Raw genomic sequence first — 25,891 nt, 5'->3', positions numbered from 1 at the left:
CGAGGCGCGTTATGACTAATGCCTCACGTGTGTCGATTCCATGCTTTCGTTCATACTCTGCCTTTTCATGTCCTATTTTGGAATGTTGCCGCGGGCCTGGCTCTGCTACTGCTTGTAACTTGTGGTTCATGAGGCATTCTAGGTGCTCGGCAGATTATAAACGTAGGTTTTATCTTTCCATTCCAAAATGTTCCATCGGTGCCATTTTCTTTTCAGTATACTTAGAACTCAATATTTTTGAGGCGTTTAACTCCAGGGTGTCTAGCATCAGGAAAAACCGGAAAAACCCGTAAAATATCAGGAATTTTGGTCGATCAGGAAAATATCAGGAAAATCGGAAAAATTGGACGTTTTATCAGGAATTTTTCTTACGCGAATCTCCTCAGCGGAGAAAGTCTTACTGCTTTTTGCCTACCGTGCCAGGAGTCGAAAAAAATCAGGAAAATATCAGGAATTTTCGAAATGAAAAAATCAGGAAATTTTTTATAAAATATCAGGAAAAATCAGTAAAATGTCAGGATTTTTCAAAATTAAAAAATACTAGACACCCTGTTCACTTATGGGGTGGAGAGAAAGCTGGAGTCTACGGTATCAAAATTTTTAGGGAGATACTGGTATTGAAAGACAAGGCGATAAACCCGCTTCCCGTTGAATTGCCAAACAGCAAACCCGGGCTCTCTTCACATAGTTGATTGAGCGTTATTGGCGCCTCTAGACTGTTATTTTGTATTTGAATACTTTGTTATAGGTAATAGTTGAATTTTCTTTTGTTACTGCTCTTGCTCGCTCTTTTGTCTCAAACTCCTTTTGTCTTCTCCTAATTATTTACTGTATTGAATCATTTTGTATGTAAAAGTTTGCTTATTGAGGGGGGGGGAGTTACAGGCTATATGGACATATCGACTGTTCCGAGCTCAGAGGCCGAAAGTTCCGGGTGCTGGAGCCGTAGCTTTGATTGCTTCGGATGCTACGCCCGGAATTTTTGGTTTCTGAGCCCGGAACGCGAACGGTAAGTCTATACATATAGCCCGTAAGTATAATACGGCTTCCACGGTCAGAGTTTTTTTTTCAGTATTGCTTTGGTCAACTTACTGCTCAGGGTGGAATTTCTCTTGAGAATCAATAATGGTAGTCCCTATAGGGTAAATACAGATACCCACAGGTACCCATGGGGCAACTAAGATGACCCCAGGGGGCTCAGGGCACGCAGCGGGGACCAAGAATAATGGGTTCCCACGGATCCATCTTGACAGGGAATAATCATCAAATGAAAATAGCAATGATCATCGAAAGTAACTTTTACCTCAGCCATTCATTGCCTAAGTGGCCAGAAACACACTCTTAACTCCGCAGCTTGGTGTTAAGCGGCGCGTTTCGACGACGGCGTCACGTCACGCACGTAGCCGTTTCGAGACGGACGCGTGACGGTCGGCGCACAGTGGATCGAATCAATACGCGAGGCCGGACAAAATCTGGAGACTTTAAACGCTTATAACTCCGTTTATACGAAACCTTGAGGTTCTAGAAGTGGTTCCATTGGTTTCCTCGTAAAATTTTCTAACTTAAGTACCCCTTAAAATGTAAAATATGACGAATTAAACAGCAAAATTTGCAATTGTAGTCAAAAATTGCACGTCCGAGCTCTCTAACTGACTCGATCCACTGTGCGGCGGTTCGGTGTCGCGGTGTGCGGTGTGCGGCACGTCGAGGGAATCAAAGCTTAAAAGATTCGCGAACTTGACAAGGTCGCTCGGCCTTGCCCGCTCCCGCGGCCCACTTAACACCAAGTGAGGCACATCGCATCGCGATTCATGGGCAAGCGACGACCCACGCCACTCGGGTGTGCGGAACTGGAGACCGGGGGATCCAACAGGATAATAGGAGAGCAGGGCAGGGCCCATAAGCGAGATGCGTGATGCAACCACCAAAACAACGCCTACCGACGCTCGCCTCGCTGCTCCGTTTCATCACGGCCATGTTGCGAGCTATCCCTCCATTCCAGTGGGCTGATTATTGAAATTGATGGACAAAGCGATAGACAAACAAGCCATAGTAAATATGGAGCTGTCCTATTGTTTGAAATCGATGGATCCTATAGACTAGGGAGAAAATGATGGACTAACTATAGGATCTCTCGTGGGTTGCCGTTGGTTACTCTATCACCATAAGGCTTGTCCATTGCAACCACCCGCTTCCACCGATAGGATCCTTCCATATCCCTTTTGTCTTCTTTGTCCGCAGTTTTGTCTATTAATTTCAATGATCGGCCCGCAGGTGAAAATAGAACTCTAGACGGAATGAGGATCACGGGTTTTGGAAGGAAGGTCCATAAGAAGCCCCCGCAAGAAGTTGCTTAAAACCAGAGGTGCAGAAAATACTCGATAAAATCCGAACATGTCCGTCGTGGGGTTGCATATTCACTATTTTTCAACTTTCACGCACTTTCACGCATGCTAAACGATACCTCTCCGGATTTTAAGCGATAACTATTCAAACACGGCAGTGGCGTGGCGTGAATTGCGATGTATCGCTTATTCTGCCATTTAAACCTATGGTAAAGAATCGATTATTCAGGTGTTCCCCCTGTTTATCGATCATTTTCATAGATTTTAATGGCATAACAATCGATTTATCGCAAAGCACGCCACGCCACTGGCTGTCAGGGATTGCATATTCACATCACTTTGAAGGAGACTTTATTTCACAAATCTAAAAGGTAATGGACAATTTACACCCCAAGACTGAACTGAATAGTCAACCTTGTGCACGAATTAATGAGGGAACATCGTATTCCTGGTTGATTTTTAAACCCTCCTCGGTGAAGTGGGACTTAACAAATAGGTGTAAGACTTGAGATGAAACATTTTTTTTTTGGAAGCTCTGGTTTATAACTGTTCAATTTAAGACAAAAGCAAAAAAGCAGTTAGAATTCAAGGGAATAATTTGTCTCGTCAGCTAAAATATCAAGGTAGCTATGAAAAACCTTGCTGGGTATCTATATAGTGAGAGTTCAAAGCCATAATGAATGTAATCACGACGTATTATCCCTGGTAAAAATTGGCGATAAGAGCTGCGTTTCAAAATACCATAAGAATTCTTATAGCCGGCTAAAGAAGGCTACAGAAAATCATATAGCTGGCTGTAGAATGCGGAGAAAATCATACAGCCGGGCTATAGGAAGCGATAAAAAATTATGCAGCCCGGCTATAGTTCCTATCGCCAGGCTTTACGCTTTATCGCCTGCATGGCTGTTGCTTTTTCGCCATTGATTATAAAAGGCTATAAGAAATTTTATTAAAATTTGTGTGCTTCGGAAATCATTAAGTTAGATACGGAACCACCTTAATTTTTAAAAAACACACATTATATTTTCCTTTAATACATATTTTTTTTTCATCAATTAAAATGAGAATAATCAATACAGGATGGCAAACATTTCAAAATCATGAGTTGAATAACGCTGACTCCGCCAGATTAAATATTAGAGCCTAACACAAAGCGGAGCGGCGCGCGACGCACTGGCGCCTACAAACCTAACAGGGATACTTCACGCATTGCGCAACGCTTGAAGTATCCCTGTTAGGTTTGTAGGCGCCAGTGCGCGTTTCGCGCTGGCTGCCCGCCTGCCGCGCCGCAGTTGCCACGGCGCTTGAAGCAACTATTTCACACCAGACAAGAGGTAATGCACAGTATCATACGAGACTGAAGGCGGTCTAATATATTAGGAATGGCAGGCATTCATCAAAAGTACGGAGCTTTCCTCGCAAAATAAATCAAGATACTCCGGCCCAAAAAGAGAGCAGTAGTCCAAAAACTCACTATGTCCTAGCATCCGTAATTAGTAACGTTTAGCATACACTTTGTCGTCTGGCTGTTGCTTAATCGCCATCGGCTATAAAAGGCTATAAGAAATTGTGTAGCCGGCTATAGAAGCTATTGGAAATCTTACAGCCGGCTGTAGGTCTATGGTATTTTGGAGCACAGATTTCTACTGCCAATTTTTACCAGGGATTTGATATCTTGCTGTACTATCCGTTTCGTTATAGTCCATGTAACATGGTATATTACGTATTAAATTCAGCACCAAATTCCAAATTAAATTGAAAATAATTCTTCATCGGCTGATTACTAAGCCACGGTGCAAAAAGTGCATCTGTGGTGAGAAAGTTTAATAGTTGAAAAAAACTTGTCTCAAGCGCTCAAGCTCAAACACTGTGATGCCTTGAGCAGACAGAGTGGAGTGTTTATAAGTTGACTATGGTTGTCAAGACAAGCCAAGAGAAATGAGATTACTCCAACAAGTGCATAAGTAGATGATGATAATATCCTGAAAGTTTAGTCAATAGTTTTCGATTCATAAGTCCGTGCAAAATCGAACCAATTTGTAATTTGTTAACGGAGCCATTCTGCATTGGGAGTTTTGGGGAAATACGTATTTGCAATGATTTTTAATTAGAACTCTGGGATCATTTATGGTGGAAAGGAACTCATTCGAAAATGAAGAGGGGCGAGAAAAACAACCAGGCTAAACTATGAGGCGAGAAGCACGAAATAACCGCTTAATATTCATTTAAAACCAAAGCCGATTAGGAGTTTCTAAATCTCCTGCTAACAGATTTCTTTTTCGTGATGAAATTCTCGTTCAGAGCACTGTGCGCAACGAGTCTATCTCCGTGGGAACCTTAAGGAAAATCTCATACCCGCGCTCCGGACTGTGTCCGAGATATACTTCGGTAGTAGAAGTCGGTCAGAAAATAAATTATCACCACTACAGTAAGCAAATTATGCAATGTTAAACGCTAAAACATTCAATGAGTTAAACACCGAAAACGAGAAACACTTCGACTTGATGAACATCGGTAAAGCAAGGTCATTTCATGTTCTTAAGAATTTAAGAAGATAGTTCATAGTCACGCAAGAAGAATTTTACAAACCCTGCCTGATTTGAATTGAAATTGTGAACTTCGATTTCAGACATACGCAATTTTTTTATAGAATGATCTGAAAATGTAATTTTTATTTCGAAAAATACATCCCATTTTTGAGTCCTTTTGCAGAGGAGTTTTCTGATTTCAGACATACGAAGTTTTTTTATGGAATGATTTGAAAGGCTGATTATTGTTTCGAGAAATACATCCCATTTTTGAGCTCTTTCTTAGAGCAGTTCTCCGTGAAAAAAAAATAAATAAAATATAAGTCTTTAATTTTCCGGACACGTTAAGTTTGGTTAAGTTCTAAATATCGGCTGATCCAGAAGTATTCATTTGTGGAATGGTGCTAATTTATTCCTGTAAGTAATACACAAAAATAGGCTGAATAATTCAACTAAAAACACAAGGAAATGGGCAACAAGGCTAAAAACAAACAAACAGTTATCACAAACAGGACTCTAAGTGGTTTCTGGATATTTATAAATATATATATTTTTTGTGTCCTGCGATTGCGGAAGGGGTTGAAACCACCCCGAAACATCCCAGGAATTCTGTTTGCTTGTTCGTTTTCAGCCTTAGCCATTTTCTTGTGTTTTTCAGTTTGTTCCTGTATTTTCACCTTTCCTCGAAACAATTGGGATTTGGAGATAAGGCACCACCTGCACGTTAGATTTATCACGAACGTCGACGTCACAGGAGCGTGTATGACGTTGGGTTTGATTGAATAAAGCGGCTCGTAAACACCTGATCAATCTTTATCTCACGCTGCTCGAATTACCACAATTACCCGAATAGGGTCAGTTTCCAGCGAAAGCACCAACAACTTCCACTTGATAAGTATGTTCCTTGCCTTAAAGCCTAAATTACCGTTTCACGTAGACACCGCTGCCAGCTTACTCCGAGAAGCTGCTGGGCATTTTTAGAAAAGTGAACTTATATGCTAGGGACAGTGCTGCTGTGCTAAGAAAGAAAGCCGTATGAATATTCGAGAGTTGCCTACTTTCTCCAGATAAAACATGTATTTTTGAGGAAAGTTACTGATACTTCTACTTGAAATTTTCAGATATTTTGGATAAAATGCGAACAAAATTGTCTGAAAATTTTGAGAAAAAATATTAATCAGTTTACCAGGAAATTCGTGTCTTGTCAAAGGAAATTTGGCGACGCCTGAGGGTTAATACGGCGTTTTTCCTTAGCTTGGCAGATTGGATGAACGAAATTTTAGAGAAAAAGGGGAAAACCGTGCGTTCAATGCATACTATATGTATACGGCTTCTTATGGGCGCGTCGCAACTTAATCCTATTTTATCCGCGCTAATAAGTGTCCTGTTCGAAATTCAGCTTTTCCACTGAATGTAGCTTGTTAGGTACATATGTACGTGGAACATCTAGGGAACTAATCTACAAGCTTTTACAATTCTGCCGTCTTTCGTATATACGTTCTGCTTACTTTCTTCGGCACGGTACTAAGGGTGTGTTAAAAGGCAATTATTGCAACTTACAAAGAAACGAAGGACATTTCTCAATGGAAAAAGAATAACTTAAACTTATTACATTCAATTTCAGGTCCGTATTCACATCAAATATCGCATCGAGGACATATAGGCACAATTTTGTGTGAACACAAGTTACATGGGATAGAGGGTCGCACGTACACAGGGCGAGAGTAAGTACTTCATGGAAAAGAAGATAGTAACTTTTATGTAAGTCCACCTATTTTGCACTCAAACAAAACTTTCAACTGTGGATAATCAAAATCTTAATAGCATTTACTGATGAGCCTTGCGTGCAAACATCCTTTAGCAAAATTTTGTACTGACTGTGAGTGGAAGTTATTAACATTTACGTTAAATTGGAAATTATCACAATGCTTAAAAATCGGCGAGACTAGAACAAACCCACATCTCGTTGCATACCTAAGGCGAACTCCTGTTAATTTTTACGTTTATTTTAAAGGAATGTCAAATCGTCGTCTTAGCACGAGATGTTGCGGGGTTTCTCATTGCCCCTTTAAATTGCTCTCTTAAATTTCATGTAAAGAGAGTAACAAGTTATATTCTCTTTGATAAAATAAAAATATAAATAAAGACTTTAAAAGCACCGCAATGCTGTCGTCCAAAGTAAAAACGACGTATCTCCATTCAACACTATTTCAATTTTTTTCCGACGAAATGCTGTTTTACAGAAAACCTAATAAATATTCATCCTCAATTTTTCAATACAACTCCGCCACACTATTAGGAACTAAAAATAAGAAAATGAAGCCTTGTGGCAGTTGAATTTTCTTGTAATAGAGCAGTACGTGCTGGAAAAAAGGACAGAATTTTGAGTGGAGTTACGGCGTTTTTGCTGTGGACGACATAATGGAGAAACTTATTTTACATTATACTGCCGTCCAAAGTAAAAACGCCGTATCTCCATTCAACACTTTTTCAATTTCCTCCAGTCACAATGCTGTTTTACAAAAAACACAACAAATGTCCATCCTTCATTTTTCAATACAACTCCGCCGCACCATTGAGAACTAAACATTAAAAAATGAAGGATGGACATTTGTTATGTTCTTTGTAAAACACCATTGTGTCTGGAGGAAATTGAAAAAGTGTTGAATGGAGATACGGCGTTTTTACTTTGTACGGCAGTATAATGTAAAATAAGTTTCTCCATTATGTCGTCCACAGCAAAAACGCCGTAACTCCACTCAAAATTCTGTCCTTTTTTCTAGCACGTACTGCTCTATTACAAGAAAATTCAACTGCCACAAGGCTTCATTTTTTCAATACAACTCCGCCACACCATTGAGAACTAAACATTAAAAAATGGACCTTTGAGGCAATTGCATTTTCTTGTAATAGAGCAGTACGTGCTGGAGGAAATGAAACCATTCTGAGTGGAGCTACGGCGCTTTTGCTGTGGACGGCAGCAGTAGCGTGGCGTGAATTGCGATTTATCGATTGTTATGCCATTTAAACCTATAGTAAAGAATCGATTATTAGGGCGTTCGCTGCGAATACCCTGTTTATCGATCCTCTTCCATAGGTTTGAATGGCGTAACAATCGATATATCGCAAAGCACGCCACGCCACTGGACGGCAGTATAGGTGATGAATCTCGCACGATTTGGCTATCACGAGAGCCAGTTCGTAAGCTTCATCTTCGATCTCGAGTCATGAAGCTCTATTTTATATTTGAATAAATGACTACTTACTGCAGAGCGCTTAAAAGGACGCTCGGCCGGGCAGACTGGATGCTGAACTTTATTTTCAAGCTACTTTCTTTTGCTCGCCATTTTCTACTCGTCCGAAAGCCATCCGACTGGACCGCGTAACCGTCGCAATTAAGTATGGCGAGAGCGTTTTTCCAATACGAGCCCGTCTCTCCGACGAAATTAAAAGTTCTAGTGAAAGTTGACTGATTTTTTTCCGACGGCGGCACCCGGTGCTCCGCTCATCATGCGACATTTAGAGCCCGGCTAATTCAATGAAGGCCGCCACACGGTTGCCGCGTCCGAAAATCTCGCGTCCTCACTCACCAAAATTGTCGTGTTTCGCATTCTAAATGGACTCTGAGACTCGGAACTAACTCCAGGGACGGATTAAGGGGGTGGCCACATGGGCCGCGGCCCATGGCGGCAAATTTGGGGGGCGGCAAATTTTGCAATTTTTTTAAATGTAGGTATAAAAAAATCGGATTCAGAAAAAAAAAAATCAATGAGAAAGGGGGACAAAATCTCTCTTTCCTGTATATTAGTATATTAATTTCCCTCTAGTATATTAATTTCTAATTTTGTCGTTTTTCGGTGATATAAGAGACAGCATCTTCAATTAGTCGAGGTGAGAGAGGAACTAAACAGTAAACACGCAATTCGGCCTGGAGCTCAGCGCATAGAGGAATGATGACAAGGACTTGAGATGAAAAGGACAAGCCCTCGGCGCGGCGGTCGGCATGTAACACATGTTAGCGCCTACAAGACTGCACGAATACTTCACCCATTGCATCAAACACGGTGCGGTCAGGGGCGATTGACGTGAAACGCATAGCGCCTACAAGACTGCAGGAATACTTCACACATTGCGCCGAACACATAGCGATCAGCGCGGCACGGCGGCGCAGCAGCGAAAGTTAAAATTATTAAACCACATTCATGTTTGTTCTCTCATAATTTTTTGGTTCATTTCTTATGGATGGAGGACTTTGCTCACACAGATATAGGTTTACGGAACTGAACTTTCGCGCAAAGTTCCGTGAAATTTTGCTCGTAGTGTTGACAGGGCTTTAGCAAAAAATGTAGCCAACATCGAGTAGGTAAACGCGTCTTATGCACCCCACCCCCTTCGGCACGCTCACTTGATGGTTTTTATTAATGTTTCAAAACGAAAGAGAAGGGGGCGGCAAAATACAGGCGGCCCATGGGCGGCAAGTAGGTAAATCCGGCCCTGACTAACTCTCAAGAATCTAACATGCTACACATTAAAATTTTAGAGAGTAAATCAACCGCGTTCAGCAGAAAGGAACTAAGCCACATCAGCTATTGTCAAATTTAACTGATTGTGAGCAATTTAATTTTTTACATGAAAACGGCTGTGCGGATTTTTGTGCAAATTTCAGTGAATTTTCTGCATAGTACAAGACATAATCCTTAAAATTTTCAAAGGGATCCGCATCAAGATTCTCTGGTAAAAAATCAAATTCCCAATTAAATTTAGCAACTGCTGATGTGGATTGGTTCCTTTCTACGAAACGCGGTCCAATTGAGAGGGTGAGAGACGATCTTAATAGAGAGACTCGACACTCAGAAGAAAAAGTATGGAAGTGACTTTCTAGCTGAGTTATGGATCTTGAAGGAGCCGCACTTTGGTTCGCGGATGCGTGTTTATAAATTCACGATTTATAAAGTATGGTTTAGAAAGGTCGCAAAAAACAAATTTTCCCTGCCTCATTTCTTCCGCCTTTTCTCTCCTGGCGAAACAAGGGGCTATCATAACTACTATCACACCCTTTATGCTCATATGACTCCACCAATGGCGGATGTCTATACGACAGATTTATCCTCACAGCACACAATGGATCAAGTCGATCGGAGAGGTCGGAAATGAAGTTTTTAACTAAAACTGCAAATTTTGATTTTTAATTTGTCATATTTTAAATTTTATAAAGGAAGCATCCAAATTAAAATCTCACGAAAAAACCAATTAAATTACTATGAGCTTTTAAAGTTTCCAAATTTTGTCTGACCTCTCCCATTAACTCAATCCACTGTGCGGCATGTGCATGTGGCAATAATGCGACAGTACCATCTGAGGCGCCGAAGGTATAGGCACGAATGCAGAAAGGTTCAGAAAGGTTCATAAAGCTACTTACTCATACAAACGGCGAAACTTTTTCTGCTAAGGGCACAGTTGCCCAACGCATACAAAATCACTCCGCCGGCACCACCCGCACCCCGCCGCCGGCTAGCTGTCCACATTTGGGGACTCTATGGGATGGGGTCTGGGCCTCGATCAGAAATTCCTCTCGATCGTTCGGACCTCTCTCCGTGGCACGGCGTGTTTCCTGTCTCCCCTGTTTTTCCACGAGCGCCATTTCTCTCACTTCCGGTCTCTCCTCCGCGGTGCCGCCACCGGAACTACACACTAAGTCTCGCTCACAATTCACGAATCCTTGCCCGGGACCCATGCGCCCGTGCAAGCTCTAAAAATGTTGCTTTTTTTGTTACACGCCCACGCCCACGACCAGTGGCGGGGCGTGAACGATCGATTATCGATATTTCTACATTTGAAGCTATGGTAAAGTAGTGATTATAAAGGTGTACCCTGTTTATCGATCCTTTCCCATTGTTTTAAATGGCAAATCAATCGATGTATCGCAAAGCACGCCACGCCACTGCCTCATACCCACATTATTCACCGTTCATTGTAGTAGATTCAATGACTACGGCTCACTCAGTGTCAAGTCTGGTTTATGTTACCCTTCATCAATGTTGCCGTCTAAATGCGTGTAGTGAGCTATTGAGTGGTGCTCATTTGGCACTAATCGAAAATTGGCTTGTGTCTAAATTTGCGATAAGCGAGCTTTATTGACACTGACATCAAATTCGTTTTCGATTTAAAAACGTTTTTGACTCTCTAATCTAGGAGAGAGCCGACATGGAGGAGGCGAAAGGAGGAGAAATAATAATGGGTACCTATACTGTTTTTGATCAAATTAAGATTATTAAAGAAAATTTAAAAAAAAAATTAAAATGGTTCCATTAATTTGCCTGCGGTCAATTCTCTCACTTAATCTCCCTTCAAGATAGAATCTTTTGTAATGTGGCTGATCAAAATGAACATAGTGTGGTCTCTATTATACGCGATTTAGATTATACGCGATTCACATTATCCGCGATTGAGTCCTATTCTTCTTCTCCATTTACTTTCATTTTTCTCCTTTCAGCCTTGTTACTTCATTTATTTTTCTCTTTTCCTCCTCCTCTTTCTTCTTCCTCTCTTTCGTGGAAAGAATTTTTTCGTTAATTTCCGATTACCTACGGTTATAAATTTATCCGCGATTTTCCGGAATCCTGCACTAACCGTGATCCCGATTACTGAAGAAGAGATAAATTCCGAAAAAGGAAAACCTGAACGAAAAATATAACCTTAGGAGAATACCGAATGATGCTTACCTGTCACATCAGCGGGTAACGAACACGAGACCCTGAAACAAAAAGAAAACGATCCACGTAAATAAGCGACAACTCAAAACATTTAGGAATCCTACAAAAATCGCGCTTCCTCGGAATCGCGGAACGGAGAAGTTGTGCGGAGGCATATTCCAAACCTCGCGTAACATCCTCTGCACATCAACATTTTTCATAGCTTTACACTTCGTAGACTCGCACTCGTTGAGTCATTTTACCTTGAATAATTCGCAGCCGGAGCGAAAAAGCAGCTACCTACCGCTCACACGCTATGATGCAATTCCGGTGCACTGGCAGGCATAACATTCCCCGTGCATGTAAACGAATTTTCCCTGTTCCAACAGCGCCTTGTTTAGACTCGTTTTTATGTTCCTATCAAAACACAATCGATGCTAATTAACACTCTTCAAAGAAAGAAAGAGAAAACCTTGAGTCTGGAGTAGCAATGCTGTACGGTCTCGTTTTAATGAGAAGAGAAAAGTGTCAAAAATACACTTATCATTGAAGGAGCTGATCATGCACGACCATTCATGGGAACATTTTCGGGAAAATTGGGACATTCATTTCTTTTTTTCATTTAAGCTGATCTTATAGGGAGACGTAAAACATGGGAAAACAGCTCTCGATTTCCAGTCATCAGTTTCATTTATTTTCACGTGACATGTGCTCCAATGTAATTTTTCAACTTTAAACGGGCTTTTCTCATCTGAGTGTGGGACGCTCTAATTAAGTTCGTGTGGACAGTTGGACCCTGAACAATAAAATTCGCAAAAGTATCAATTAGCCGAAATCTAATAATTTAACTATAGAAGCTCTCCCTCTCTGTAATATTTATACAGTCGCAAACACCAAGGGCTTACATACTTAAAATTTAAACTCAAAGTCCAAAAAATCGTGGTTTCAAAGCCACCATTATCTTAAGCGCACCGACCGATGTGTTTTCCAATTAATTTCAAGAGAATGCATTTGATCACTCAAAGCTCATCAAATAATAATATAAATAAAAATTCCTCCCGTATGAGTATATTCTGACATAATCTGCATCCTTGTCTTGCCTTTCATCTGCATATTAGAGGTAAAAGGAAACCGAAGAAATCCCTTCTTTGACCGAGCTAACAAAAACTATCATATCACTTTTGTACCTCCCCTGTCACGCATTTGTCGTAAAATATGTATGAACATATCTCTAAAATTCGAACGTGTTAATGCGTATTTGTCTGATAAATTTGAATATTCTCTCTTTATTTTAACTGGCTATCACCAAATCGTAACTGAGTAATAATCATATTACCACTACTTTGTGGCACTCGTCACTAATACTTAAGCCATCGCTATACGAGTCATGAGGAGAATCATACACAGAAACTTTCGCCCGCTGCTGTGACTGTGAGGTAATAAAAGAGTGAGCAGACACGCGAGGTTTTCACTAGATTAATGAGAGCATCATTAAAAATGACGATATGAAACAACGTCCACTTTGTCCTACTCCACAATCTATGCGTGTGTAAAATTTGGGTCGAAGCTGTACTACCTAGGTACCTGGTAGAATAGTTCAGAGGCAGATGTGCTTTAGCAGGACGTCCGTTAAGGCACTTTAGAAACCCTGATCGTTTTTTCGAAAATTCAAAATATTAAATGTCAGGATAGTTTTGAGATGTTCCTCTTCCAGTTGACGCGCGGCGCGATTAAAGGGTTTACATTGCAAAAGTTTCAAAGCGTCTGAAACTAACTTTCGTCACGTTTTTATAGCAGTCACCGAACAGCGGGCCTTATATTAGGCACCAATTATTCTTTTCTAACACAGATTACGCAGATAATATTATTCATTCTAAGAAAAAAGTTCGGCTACATGAACCGTATGTATACGGTGTTCAGTATCGACCGTATTGTCCGGTTCATGTAACTGTACTCTCGGTTCTGGGAATCGTATCCTCGATTCAGGCAAGCGAGCATTCAGACCGAACGGAACTATTGGAAAAGTCCGGTTGCATGAATTAAGGGTACGGTTCCTAGGACCGAGAGTACGGTTGCACGAACCGAAAAATAAGGCCGATATTCACCATTATATATACGATTCGTGTGACTGAACTTTTTTTCTCCGGTAAATTGTAGCTTATGAACCCCGATGATCTTGAGGAGCGTTTGGCATCAAAAACTGAAAATCGATGTCAGAGGCGAATGGACACTTTCAAAGACATTGAATCACTTTGAACGGAGAGGGGTCAAAAAGGGGTTCCGGGGGACTTTCCCCAGAAAATTTTCGAAATTTCAAAGCATCTAATATGTAGGCTGAGTCAATTTCGTCATTAATAATTACAAACATAAGCGTCCTCCCTTTCTCTTTCCCCCGTTCCTTCCTTCTCTCATCCTTCCCTATTTCCTCCTTCTTTTTTTCGGGGGAGCGGGAGGGACCCCTATTGGATCCGCCTATGATGATGTTTGAGTTTAAATGAGCTTCTCCGCAGTACTAAAAAAGTCGAGTTTTCTCCTTATGAACAGGGTGTCTACTAAAACAGGCTGGCCAAAAATCAGTACGTTTACAGTACTTTTTCAGTACATTACCAAGAAATTCAGTACCTCCAATTGAGGAAATTCGAAAAATTTCAAAAATTTGAACTTCTCGCTCAAATTGCGACAAAAATGACAAAAAATGAAAAGATTCCGAGACCTTCTTGCGGAATTTCTGCAATTTTTCAGTGCTTCCGGACCGCTCTTAAAAATCAATACTATTGCCGGACTTTCCGAACTTGTAGACACTTGACACCCTGTTGAGGCATATTTTGCTTGACTCCACCACATTTGCTGAGGTAACTTTGTGACGTAAGCAAAAAATAATTCATCGATACCTTAACTCTGGAGTCCGCAGCCGGAGAAATATCCCTCAATAGGGATGATTACGGTGTCATCCGGGCAGATATGCAGCCGTGAGTTTGGTTTAGTTGGTCGGCTCGACTTCGGTTCCCGATCCCCCTAGCCAGCTTCTGATCAAAGCTTTTTCTAAATTAGAGCCCAAACCAACATATGATAGTTTAACCACCTAGATGACCATCTGGCCGAAACCCACCCCATGTTGAGGTGGTAGTGCGAAACGGATGGAAATCGAAACCCCCGACTTTGGCTTACCACAGCCGGTGGAATAAGACGCTTAAATTGTCATATCTTCGATAAGATTCGCCACTTTTTCTCCCGGAAGAACTACAAAAAAAAACTCTGGAGTCCGAAAGTCGCTTTATAATGCGAGCGAGCTTTGAACTTTCTTCGCCTGGATGGGATCGCAGATTGTAGTACGCGTAACAGCAATAATGGTAGAGCGAGATTAATCCCTCGAGCTCATCTCTGAAAAGAGGCATGCAGACTATCATTATCGCGTGTATTGTTTGCACAACTGTACTTTTTTAATTACGCACTCGTCTCACTACACTCTTCAGTCGGCTGTGCTCTGTTAGAAGCGGCGACAATGAGAAATCACCTTATCCCGATCAGTTCAACCTGGTTATTCTGGCGGTTTATGCCAACGTCCGAGACAGACTTAGGTGCGAATTTGCAACCAAGGTGAAAGAGTTGAAGGAGGTTTGAATAAATATTCGAAGGGAGGTAGCATTGCTCAAATGGACCAGATACAAAATTTCAGCCCGAGAAAAAATATTCGTGAGTTTTTTAAAAAATGAAAATTTCAACGGGAGAAATTTGGCATCACTAGCTCAACCACTTATACATCTCTCTCCCGTATGTATCATTGCAGAATAGCACCTTAACTTAGGCTGAAAGCGTAGATTAGGCCCAAAATTAACCGCGAGTTTTTCGAGTGCTATGCCATGTTAAAATAGGACTACAACTTATGGTTCCTCTAAGAAACAACGTATGTACCGTTAGTTTTCCAAAGTACATACGTGTTTTCAAGGATGGACTAGAGATTGTAATTGCAAAATGAAGTTCGATCTTGGACCTCATTTGGAATGAGCCTCTGGGATAATTGGTTGACCAATAATGCAACATGCACAATACTCCGACGGAGTTTATTCTGTGATAATTTTACCAAGCAGTTGCGATTTATTAAGGTGGTAAATTGTGCTGGGTCCACACTGTTTTGTGGGGAAAACAAGTCCAAAAAGTTCAATAAATTCAATTAGAGTCAAACATTTTTGAGCTTTAATGAGTACCAATGCAAGATTTGGGGAAGGGGGGTGTTCAGCTCAAGCAGATGCACTGGAATATTAAGCTGCGGTCACGCCGAGAGATCTATAATAAAAAGTTTGATCTCGCCCGCAAAACAATGTGGATCCAGAACTGTTAACCACTTGTTTCGAACAGTTCGGGCCATGCGATTTACATTTTCATCTTATTGCAATTGATTGCAACTTGTTCTATTTTGAGGTGTCCCCTCAGCGGACTGATTGTTGAAGTTGATAGACAAAGTTATAGACAAAGGATACAAAGGGAACAGCCCACGAAAGACCCTAGTTAGTCCATCATTCTCCCCTTAGTCTATAGTAACCAACCGTTTCGACCAACAGGATCTTCTTTGTCAACCCGCTTTGTCTATCAAGTTCAACAATCAGCCGGCTGCAGTACCAAGGATGCTGTGCGAAAAGAGTGGAGTCCGACGAGGATCTGGAATGGCGAACCCAGGAGCTGTCCTCCGGTGCGATCCGGTCCGGAGAGCCAGAACCGTAAGTCCACGGGGAGCAGGCCTCACCGGAGCAGCCAAGACAGAGCCGGGGAGGAATGACCTGTTTGTAAGTAGATCATCGGGACGCTGCGCTGCCAGGAGTGCAGGACCAAACCGACGACGCCAAATGGTTCCCTCAACTCAAACGCGCCCAGAATAACGAAGAGTTTCCGGCAATTTGCACTTGGCCTGCCATTTTGCGCACGTCCTTTAGCGGATCCCACTGGGCACGACCCTGTGATCAATTTCTGTCGAGCTCAGGAGTAGGGCAGCATGTGCAAAAGATTTAAATCATTAATCTGAGGACAGTGAATACATGACCATCTTCGGTGAAAGGGCGCATGAGGCTTGCAATGCTGCTGAGATTCTGCAATTTTTCTTTTACCATTTGCTCGAAAAATAAATCAATTTACAATTGGACCGCGTTTATCAGAAATGAACCAAGCCACATCAGCTGTTGCTAAATTTAACTGGGCAGTTTAATTTTTTACAAGAAAACGTTTGTGCGGATTCCTTTGAAAATTTTAAGGATTTGCTTCGTACTATGCAGAAAAGTTTCTGACATTTTCACAAAAATCGGCAAATCGGCACAACCGTTTTCAGGTAAAAACTTAAATTGCCCAATTAAATTTGGCAATAGCTGATGTGGCTTGGCTCCTGTTTGCTTAACGCGATCCAATTAACTTACTTCCACACAATAGTGAGCGGAAATTTGGAACAGATTTAGGCAAAAATTTATGGGGTGTATAAGACGCGTTTACTCGTGTTGGGTACACTTTTTGTGAAAGCCCTGTCAACACTAACAAAAGTTCAGTTCCGTAAACCCACCCCTGTTTGGACAAGGCCTTCTATTTATAAAAAAGAACGAAACAATTATGAAAGATCAAACATAAAGGTGGTTAAAAATTTTTCCACCGCCGCGCCGACCGCACTGTGTTGGCGCAATGCGTGAAGTATTCATGTAGTCTTGTAGGCGCTATGTGTTTCATGCCGACCGCCGCGCCGCTCCGTTCCAGGTCAAATGGCGTGTTTGGTTTCTCTCTTAACTCGACTAATTAAAGGTGTCTCTTGCATCACCGAAAGACGACAAAACTAGAAATTCCTATACTTTTACTCTCAGGAAATGACAGATTTTGTCGCCTTTTCTCGTTTGTAATTTATTTTCTGAATCCGATTGTTTTCTCTCATTTTTTGATACCTACATTCAAAAAGATTGCGAATTTGCCGCCCCCTAAATTTTGCCGCCATGGGCCGCGGCCCCTGTGGCCATCCGCTTAATTCGGCCCTGGATGGGTTACTTTTAATTAAACAACTGCTTACGTTGCACAATCTTAGCTCGTTCCAAATTACTTTCCCTCTTTCGCTGTGCGTGGGATAGGAAATTGCATACAACAAAATTGGAAAAGTAATCTGAAGTGGGCATACGCTATTTTACCGAAGGAGTTCTCGATTTCGATTATGCACGGTAACTATGACCGGCGGTATCGATTTCGATTAATCGAAAATCGCGGACATTCCGAAATGAAGATTCACGGCTGAAAAACTTAACTGAGAAGGATGTATCCTCGCAGAACAAGGCGAAAAAAGAGCAGGTTGTAATCAATTTTGAATCGCGGAGCATTTTTAGCAGGAAGAGGCGACATTAAAATCCTCATGACAGGGAAAAAATGGAGCAGTACCAGTACCTATCTGACTATTTCAAAAGGTTCTAAAATGCAATCCTCGAATCCAGCCAATTTTTTAAATAGATTGACTATGTCTATTCGTATTTCTGAGATTGCTTGATATGGGAAACTCCAGAAAAGTTACAGAGAAAAACACAGGCCTATGAGACTGCTGGCTTTATGCGCAGGCTAAGAAACCAGAGCCTCGCGGCGAAGTTGTAGTCGCCTTCATTTGTCAAAGTAGGCAAAACGAGCTCCCACGAACACATAAAGTGGTATCACAGCAGAAAGAATACACTACTACTAATTACATCGACCCACAGAGAGATATGTTGACACCACCGTTTCGACACGCAGGAGCTCCCTTTTACTACCGTGTTAAATATAAACAAAAGTGCTTTTTCCGAAAAATGTTTTCAAGAATAAATAAAAGAACGATACCGTCGCAATTCCTACAGGCGGAACGTTGAATTTTTTCAATTCTATGCGCGTGGCCTTATTTTTAACCAAGATCCTTGTTTTCGGTTCTACCATCGTTATTTAATTCACAAGTAGGAGTGCCTCTGTCCGGCACACGGCACCGCTGATGTAAACCTGCGCATCTTTTAAAATCGTCTAATAATGATAAATCGCTTCATAATCTTCTGTTTCTCGTTTCCAGCTTTGGACAAAAATCGCATACACTAGTTTCATGCTTCAAAATACGAGTCATGCCTCTACATTTCGATCCAGTGATCTTGGGACATTTAGGAACGATCTGCTTGAAAAAAAGAGTTCTGATGATTCGAATTGCGTCGTAGTCTCGTGGGTGCCTATTTACAGCACCGAAAAATCTAAGCATTCACTGTAAGTCCCGTTCTCTCCGATTTTGCCACACTTGAAGTGAGGAAATTGAAGACCTGGCAATTGCCGTCAGGAGGTGCTAAAATCATGTATGAGGTTTCTCGGTGGTAAGCGATTTGTTAGCCCTTGACCCATTTACTTACTACTCCGAGATTTTTCCTAAATTTTGGGCTTCATTATGACAATTAAAGAGCCGCTATTCTCAAGTCCCGGCAACACTGCGGAAAATGAGAGACACTGTTACCTTGCCCTAAAAAGAACTCGTAAATTTTAAGAAAACAACGCTTTAAAAAAAATTTAAGAATCCCCTATGGGACAATTTTTTAAGGATTTACGAGAGGTAAGATTTAAGAAAGTATTGAAAAACTATTAAAAGATCTATTTACTCCAGTTTTTTAGGAGTTAGAGGGTTCGAAATTATTTGGAGAAAAAACTCTCGAGAATATTGGTATGTTTTTAAAATTTGTTAAGGTTGTGATCTTTTGTGACTCGGGTATTCACCGGTGGCGAGGCGTGAATGATCGATTACCGATATTTACCCATTCGAAGCAATGGTAAAGAATCGATTATTAAGGTGTTCGGTGCGAACGCCCTGTCTATCGATCCTTTTCCACGGGTTTAACTGGTAGATCAATCGAGATATGACAAAGCACACCACGCCGCCAGTATTCACGCCATTTTTAAAATAAAAAATATCCAATGAGGGTCACCTAGAGTCTAATTTTTGACAGTTTTTTTAAAGAATGTTTTACGAGTGCATTTTAACGATCGTTGTTACCAGGGCTTTTCAGCTTACCAGATTTTGATTTTCCACTCCTTAATCACGCCCTTATTTAGACGGATACGTGGCAACCATCTGAGAAGATTCATCCGGGAAAGCGTGCAATCCGGCTTTGAGTTGCTCATCTCCCGTCTTTCTCCACGCTCTCCGGAGTCTCCGGTTGCCCGATCATACCGGGCCCAAGCACCACCGCACAGTGGATCGAGTCAATCAGAGAGGTCAGGCATGAAATTCTCAACCAAAAATGCAAATTTTGATGTTTAAATCGTCGCATTTCAAATGTCAAGGGGTGCATCTAGAGGAAACTTTCGCAAGAGAACCAATGGAGCCACTTTTAATATCTCAGACTTTTGTATGAACGGAGTTATGAGCTTTTAAAGTTCCCAAACTTTGTCCGACCTCTCCCATTGACTCGATCCACTGTGCGCTGGAGTTTCTTCTTCGACGTTAAAAAAGTTGGCACTACTCCGTCGATATGTCATCCGGGCTCCTCTCGCTTATTCGAGTTTTCTAGCTTCGATCTACGGATGACGATAAAGCCATCCAACTGTCAGTGACTTCTTGCGGCTTCTACTGAAAATTCCTGTCACGATTCTTTTGTTGGGCAGCTTTAGGGACTACCTGTGGCTGCCTCCCCGATTTTGCCCCTGTGTTCTAAGAAGTAGCTTGTTACGTAGCTATTACTTATCTAGTTTTTGACTATTATACTGCGGCAGAAAATTCAGCAAGTTGATTTTGGTATGTGAGATTGTCCGAGCGAAAAAGGACCCGCAGTGTACAATTATACATGAAGTCATGATTAAGTAGGTGGTAAGGAAAGTCACACACGTTCTTTGAAAATTTTACCACAGAAAAGCCGAAAACTTTCAAACCAAGCAGGAGTTTTTATGGTTTGAAATTTCCAGATCAAAAGATAGAGTTTTGAGAAAAATCTAAATTCTCGTTAGTCATGTTCAGGGCATGAAGTCGTCGAATTCATGATTAGTTAAACTTTAAGCTCTCTATAAGCACAAAAATGGCTTACGCTACCAGCGTGGCAAAATTTCCCTCGGTAAATCGCCAATTTTCGAGAAAATTTGTAAAGGTTTGTCCTCCAATTTTTCCGACGATTTTGTTCTCAATTTCACCTAAAGTTCCTGAAAATTTCAAAGAGAAATAATCATAACTTCCTTCAAAATAACTATTTTCGGAGAGGGAATTTAGCAACTCTCGAATGTTCACACGACGTTTTCCCTTAGTACGGCGGATATGTGTGTAATGCGACTCAAACTTCCAAGCTCCGTTGTGAGTCAGACTGACAAATGAGAGTGGTTCGAGGAAAAGTCTGCATAATTCCGATGGGTGTATTGCCCTCTGTTGCAGATTAATTGCTGAGTTTTCGCCGGCAGTAATGACTCGCTGCACTGCGAATGCAGCAACAATTCGTGCAAGAGAGTGCGCACGCGGTGCCTCATGCAGACCTTGAGTACCGGCGAGACAATTGACTGATTCTGATTGTGAGTATGACCGATGCGCGGAGTGCTACGTCAGGCAATATCAATCATCCAACGTCCTTTTCACGGCCTACTGCTTTCCCCGGCTTGCTTTCATCGATCTGCATCCCACAGCTATGTTTTAATTAGTTTTAGGAACCCAAAGCTGAGGGCAACGACTCGCGAATTTTTTGGCGCCGAGAATTTGACCCCCAAGAGATTCGCAAATCTGACATGTTCATGTTACGGAAGAACATAGTTTGAGCATTTGCCCAGTGACCGTGGGGGAAGGTTTGAGATACGGCCTAAAACTAAAGAAGGACCTGAGAGAGCACTCACCAGGGCCGGATTAAGGGGGTGGCCATATGGGCCGCGGCCCAAGGCGGCAAAATGTAGGGGGTTGCAAATTTTGCAATATTTTTGAATGTAGGTTTCAAAAAAAGAGAGAAAAAATCGGATTCAGAAAACAAATTACAAACGAGAGAAGGCGACAAAATCTCTCATCGCGCGGCGGTCGGCATGAAACGAACAGCGCCTACAAGATTGCGTCAAACACACTGCGGTCAACAGCAGTCGGCTTGAAACGCATAGCGCCTACAAGACTGCGTGAATACTTCACGCATTGCGTCAGGCACACTGCGGTCAACAGCAGTCGGCTTGAAACGCATAGCGCCTACAAGACTGCATGAATACTTCACGCATTGCGCCAAACAGTGTGGTCAGCAGCGGTCGGCGAGAAACGCATAGCGCCTACAAGACTGCATGAATACTTCACGCATTGCGCCAACAGTGCAGTCGGCGCGGCGGTTGAAGTTAACATTTTTAACCACATTTATGTTTGTTCTTTCATAATTTTTTCGTTCGTTTTTTATAAATGGAAGGCCTTGTCCGGACAGGAATGCGTTTACAAAACTGAACTCTTGTTAGTGTTGACAGGGCTTTCACAAAAATTGTGCCCAACACTAGCAAACGCGTCTCATACAGCCCTCCCCCGTCGGCACGTTCACTTGATGATTTTTATAGATCGTATTCGACAGATCACACAGGTATGAGATTACATTGATATCGATTTGGTTCAATACGTAACCACAGCCTCAAAAGTCAATTTAGAAATCTGAGGTAACGGGTCTTATGTGATCGAATTTTTATTCTCTCACGTACCAAATGGCAATGAAAAGTGAAGTTGTTAGGAATTTTCTCATTTTCAGCTTTTCCAAATTAAATCCTAAAGTTTTTGTTTGAGGTTATGTACTATTGTTTTGAACCAAACGATACATCGTACCACTACTGTCGGATACGATCTATTGATGTTTAAAAACAAATGAGAAGGGGGCGGAAAAACACAGACGGCCCATGGGCGGCAAGTAGATAAATCCGGCTCTGGCATTCACGGAAAATTTTAAAAATTTAGAGTCTCTCATACAGTATTTTCAATTTATTCAGTATGTACTATTCGTCCCTTTGTTTACTAAAATATGAAATGAACAACTAGAAACACGTGCACTTCAAGTATCCCTGTGCTGCTGATATCGGCAGTTACTACGGGTACATGTCAGGTACTTTAAAAGCAGCCTTAACTGACAAAACGCCCTTTCGTCGAAGATAAAAATTGGCGAGTTCTATAGGATGAAGCCAGTACAATACTGATTCATTGCGGCTGTCCTTCATACCGGGCACCGGCTGATTGTGCGTCCAGATTGACAAATTGCACACAATTTATTTTATGAGTATTTGGTGCTTAAAGGGCACTAATCAGTGCAGCGTTAACTTTTGCAACTGTGGGAAAAGATTGTAATACTTGTCAGAGCCCAGTGCCTATTACACTCTTGGTTGCTCCCATTGTTGCCAGAATCGATACCAATAAAGTTGGACGTGATACCAAATTGAAAGGGGAGAAAACCAACAGTTGAATCAATCCGTGCCTACTAAAAACTCTTAGGAAAAATTTCTTGACACACTAACTAATTCAATTGATGACTTTTACTCCAAGGGCGCCGCCCATTAAGCGTGTCTCTGAGAGAAGTTCCATTGAACTGGTTGTCACTTCTGAAATACCTCCACCTCCAATAACCTACTAGAATCTACCGAGATAATTTCTTATGTACATTTCTGCATTTAAGGGTGGAAGGCGGCAAAAGCGCACCCAACTCCAAATTAGTGCCTCTTAAAATGAAGCATGTAGGTATGTAGAATTAATACTCCATTTACATTATTTCTCTCTCGTTTAAATCAGTATCCCCTTCCATGTCTCGATATAGGCAATGCAAGCGGCTTGGGAGTAGTAATAGTTGCTCGCAGCATTTTGGCTCGGATTATTAGCTCGGATTCATAGCTGTGGCGGTTTAATACCTCACTCACGTTGTTCCTAACTTGTTCCGGCCTGCAGTTCGCCTTCAATATTTCGATAGGCAATGTGAGCGGCTTGAGAGCAGTAATAGTTGCTTCCAGTAGTTTTGTCATGTATGTTCATTGGTATCGAACCTTGCATTAGCGAATTAATTTTACCCCATATTACAATGTTCAGCACTTGTTCTAGGTAAGTTTCCGTCCATAATTTGTCTAGGTAATGTAAGGAACAGAGAATACACATTGCTTTGAATATGTTAGACAAGTTTATACCTGATTTTGATAATGTTAAACTCTCCTCATTGATCCGTTTCCGTATAATACTTCCCCACTGATCTTTTGTATTGGTCTCCTATTATTTTGACCACATTTTCTTTACTTAACACGATAAAATTACCACGGACAATCGAACTTCTCAAAAACAGGGGTCGAAAAAAGTCCCTGCTTTTCATAATTATTCGCGCTAGCCGGGAAGGTGCTTCCACAAAAAGTGATGATCTATTTTTCTTTCTTCCTTTATTTTAGTCGTCAGATTTTGGGTCTGCCGACGAGAGGGAACCTTTAAAACGTTAGTAAGAAGAACTTAACCAACGTTTATTTTACAATTTCTATGCCGCACAGTGGAACGAGCGAATAGAAGAGGTCGAACATGAAGGTTTTTGGCTAAAATTTGAACTTCTGATGTATCTATAGTCACAAATTCAATTTCAATGGGTTTTTTGGAGAGGAAATTTTACGGAACCCCCATTATAGCCACTTTTGAACTTTCTTGCTTTATATTATCAAATATACGAGAAGCTTTTACAATTTTCAGATTTTATCCGACTTCTCTTATTGACTCGATCCAGCGTGTGCCGGACATCGCAAAGAAAGGGGGAAAATCTGAGGGTTTTCCACGATTTTTGCACGAGCTTGGCTCTCGCGTGATTCGGGAAAATTATCGACCCCTGCCCAAAAACCCACGTTGATGGGAAACCACCAGGAAAACTGGTTTAATTTTCCAAGGTCTTCATCTCAGGTTGGTATTTCGTCGTTACCGGCAACTCTGCGCGCTCCGGTGTGTCGTCACACTTGATGTCATCCCCATCTCCCCGGAACCAATGCAACACGCACCGGCACCAATCGCCACATTCGTATTCAACCCGATCCCCGTGCCCATTGTCACGTTGTTGGTGGCATGGACACTGGACACTGGACAGGGCCCGAAAAAACGGGGGAGTCTCCTGCGTTGGACGTGCGTTTAAAAGTCACGCGTGATCTCATTCTCCCCGAATGCAGTAATTATAAACTTAGGTACTAGCGATAGGCGCTGCTCTATGGCCGCTGAAAATATATGGGGTGTTCCAAAATTTCCGTTTTAACCATTTTGTCATTTACCTACTAATGAACATTTCAGAATTTCATAGAATATTCTTGAAAGGGCAAAAAAGAACTACACAGTGAAAAAGATGAGCTATCCCTCAAAAAAGCAAAATCCGACAAAAATATGCAGCGTCGCAAACTGAAGAACCTATCGTTCGATACTTAATTTCGCCGTTGATTTTCCAGTTTGCTCACATCTTCGATCGCTTCTTTAAGGAGAGAGAGAAAGAGCTTAAAGAGAGAGAGAGTTCTATTTTTGCTCTATTTTAGTACAGTTTAGGTAGGTAAGTAATATTGATGTACCAACTCGATACATGCGCACCTATGCTAACGTCGTTTTTTTCTTGTAAATTGTATCCAACCGATGGTCCTTCCCCACAGTTTTTGCCCCTGAACTGATGCGTTATTTTCATTCGTTTTTTTTTTAACTATAATTACAGGGTTGCTACAGAATTTAGAAAAAGTAATTTTTTGACATTTCCCTAATTTCCCGGACACATTTTGGTGAAATTCCTCGACAATTGAGAAAATGTCAGATTGTTATATAAAGACATAGTCAGTAATGGTTTTCAGGCAAAATGTGTTTTTCGAAACGTCCAACTTATTCAAGAAGGCAAATAAAGGTGACTTAACAATTTTTCCGTGACATTTTCGTCAAATTCCCTGACTTTTTACTATGCCCTGACATTTCCCAGTATTCCCTGACCGTACCAACCTTGCATAAATCTATGAAACACAGAATCTAGACTTTTTTTAGGTAGAACAGACAAATTAAACACGTAACACCGAAATATCTACCTGTAGGTTCGATGATACGCCGGCGCTTCGTAAACCACTGCGCCTCTTCAAACAACACTGAAAACACTTGTCACGGCATCCTACTCGGTGACGCACAATGTAGATTTTCGTGTGGAAAACTTGAAACGTTAAAAACGTAGAACTGACTACACAACAGAGAGATTTTTAAGCGATATTCCTGCTGCCCGGGTTTCTGGCGAGCGGAACACGAACCTGGTTGCGGCTGATCGAAAACCCCGCGCCGCGACCACGATACGCGCACTGGGAGCTCTGGTGAACGACTGACGAATTACCGCGAAGGGGAGAGAGAATGATAACACCATCGCGGTGCGCTGCGTTAAGCAGT

The 25,891-nt window shown here is 41.6% G+C and overlaps 1 protein-coding gene and 1 long non-coding RNA gene across 2 annotated transcripts in view; one reads left to right on the top strand and one right to left on the bottom strand.

The window, feature by feature from the left end:
• Positions 1-25,535, top strand: part of LOC140224452 (uncharacterized) — a 43,290-nt gene extending 17,755 nt beyond the window's left edge. The window contains exons 2-4 of the long non-coding RNA XR_011899729.1: positions 5,532-5,768; positions 18,605-18,789; positions 20,930-25,535. This is a non-coding gene — a long non-coding RNA (uncharacterized lncRNA). The remainder of the gene's footprint in view (positions 1-5,531; positions 5,769-18,604; positions 18,790-20,929) is intronic.
• Positions 1-25,861, bottom strand: part of jar (Myosin heavy chain 95F jaguar) — a 79,134-nt gene extending 53,273 nt beyond the window's left edge. Inside the window, exons 1-2 of the mRNA XM_019051591.2 lie at positions 25,546-25,861; positions 11,596-11,627 (exon numbers count right to left, since the gene is read on the bottom strand). The gene's annotated coding sequence lies outside the window, so the exon portion shown is untranslated. The remainder of the gene's footprint in view (positions 1-11,595; positions 11,628-25,545) is intronic.
• Between the last annotated feature and the right edge of the window lie 30 nt (positions 25,862-25,891).

The sequence above is a fragment of the Bemisia tabaci genome, chromosome 4 (assembly GCF_918797505.1).
Source record: "Bemisia tabaci chromosome 4, PGI_BMITA_v3".
Taxonomy (NCBI): Eukaryota; Metazoa; Arthropoda; class Insecta; order Hemiptera; family Aleyrodidae; genus Bemisia; species Bemisia tabaci.
Note: the sequence above shows the minus strand (reverse complement) of the source record. Positions and strands in the feature narration are given on the sequence as shown.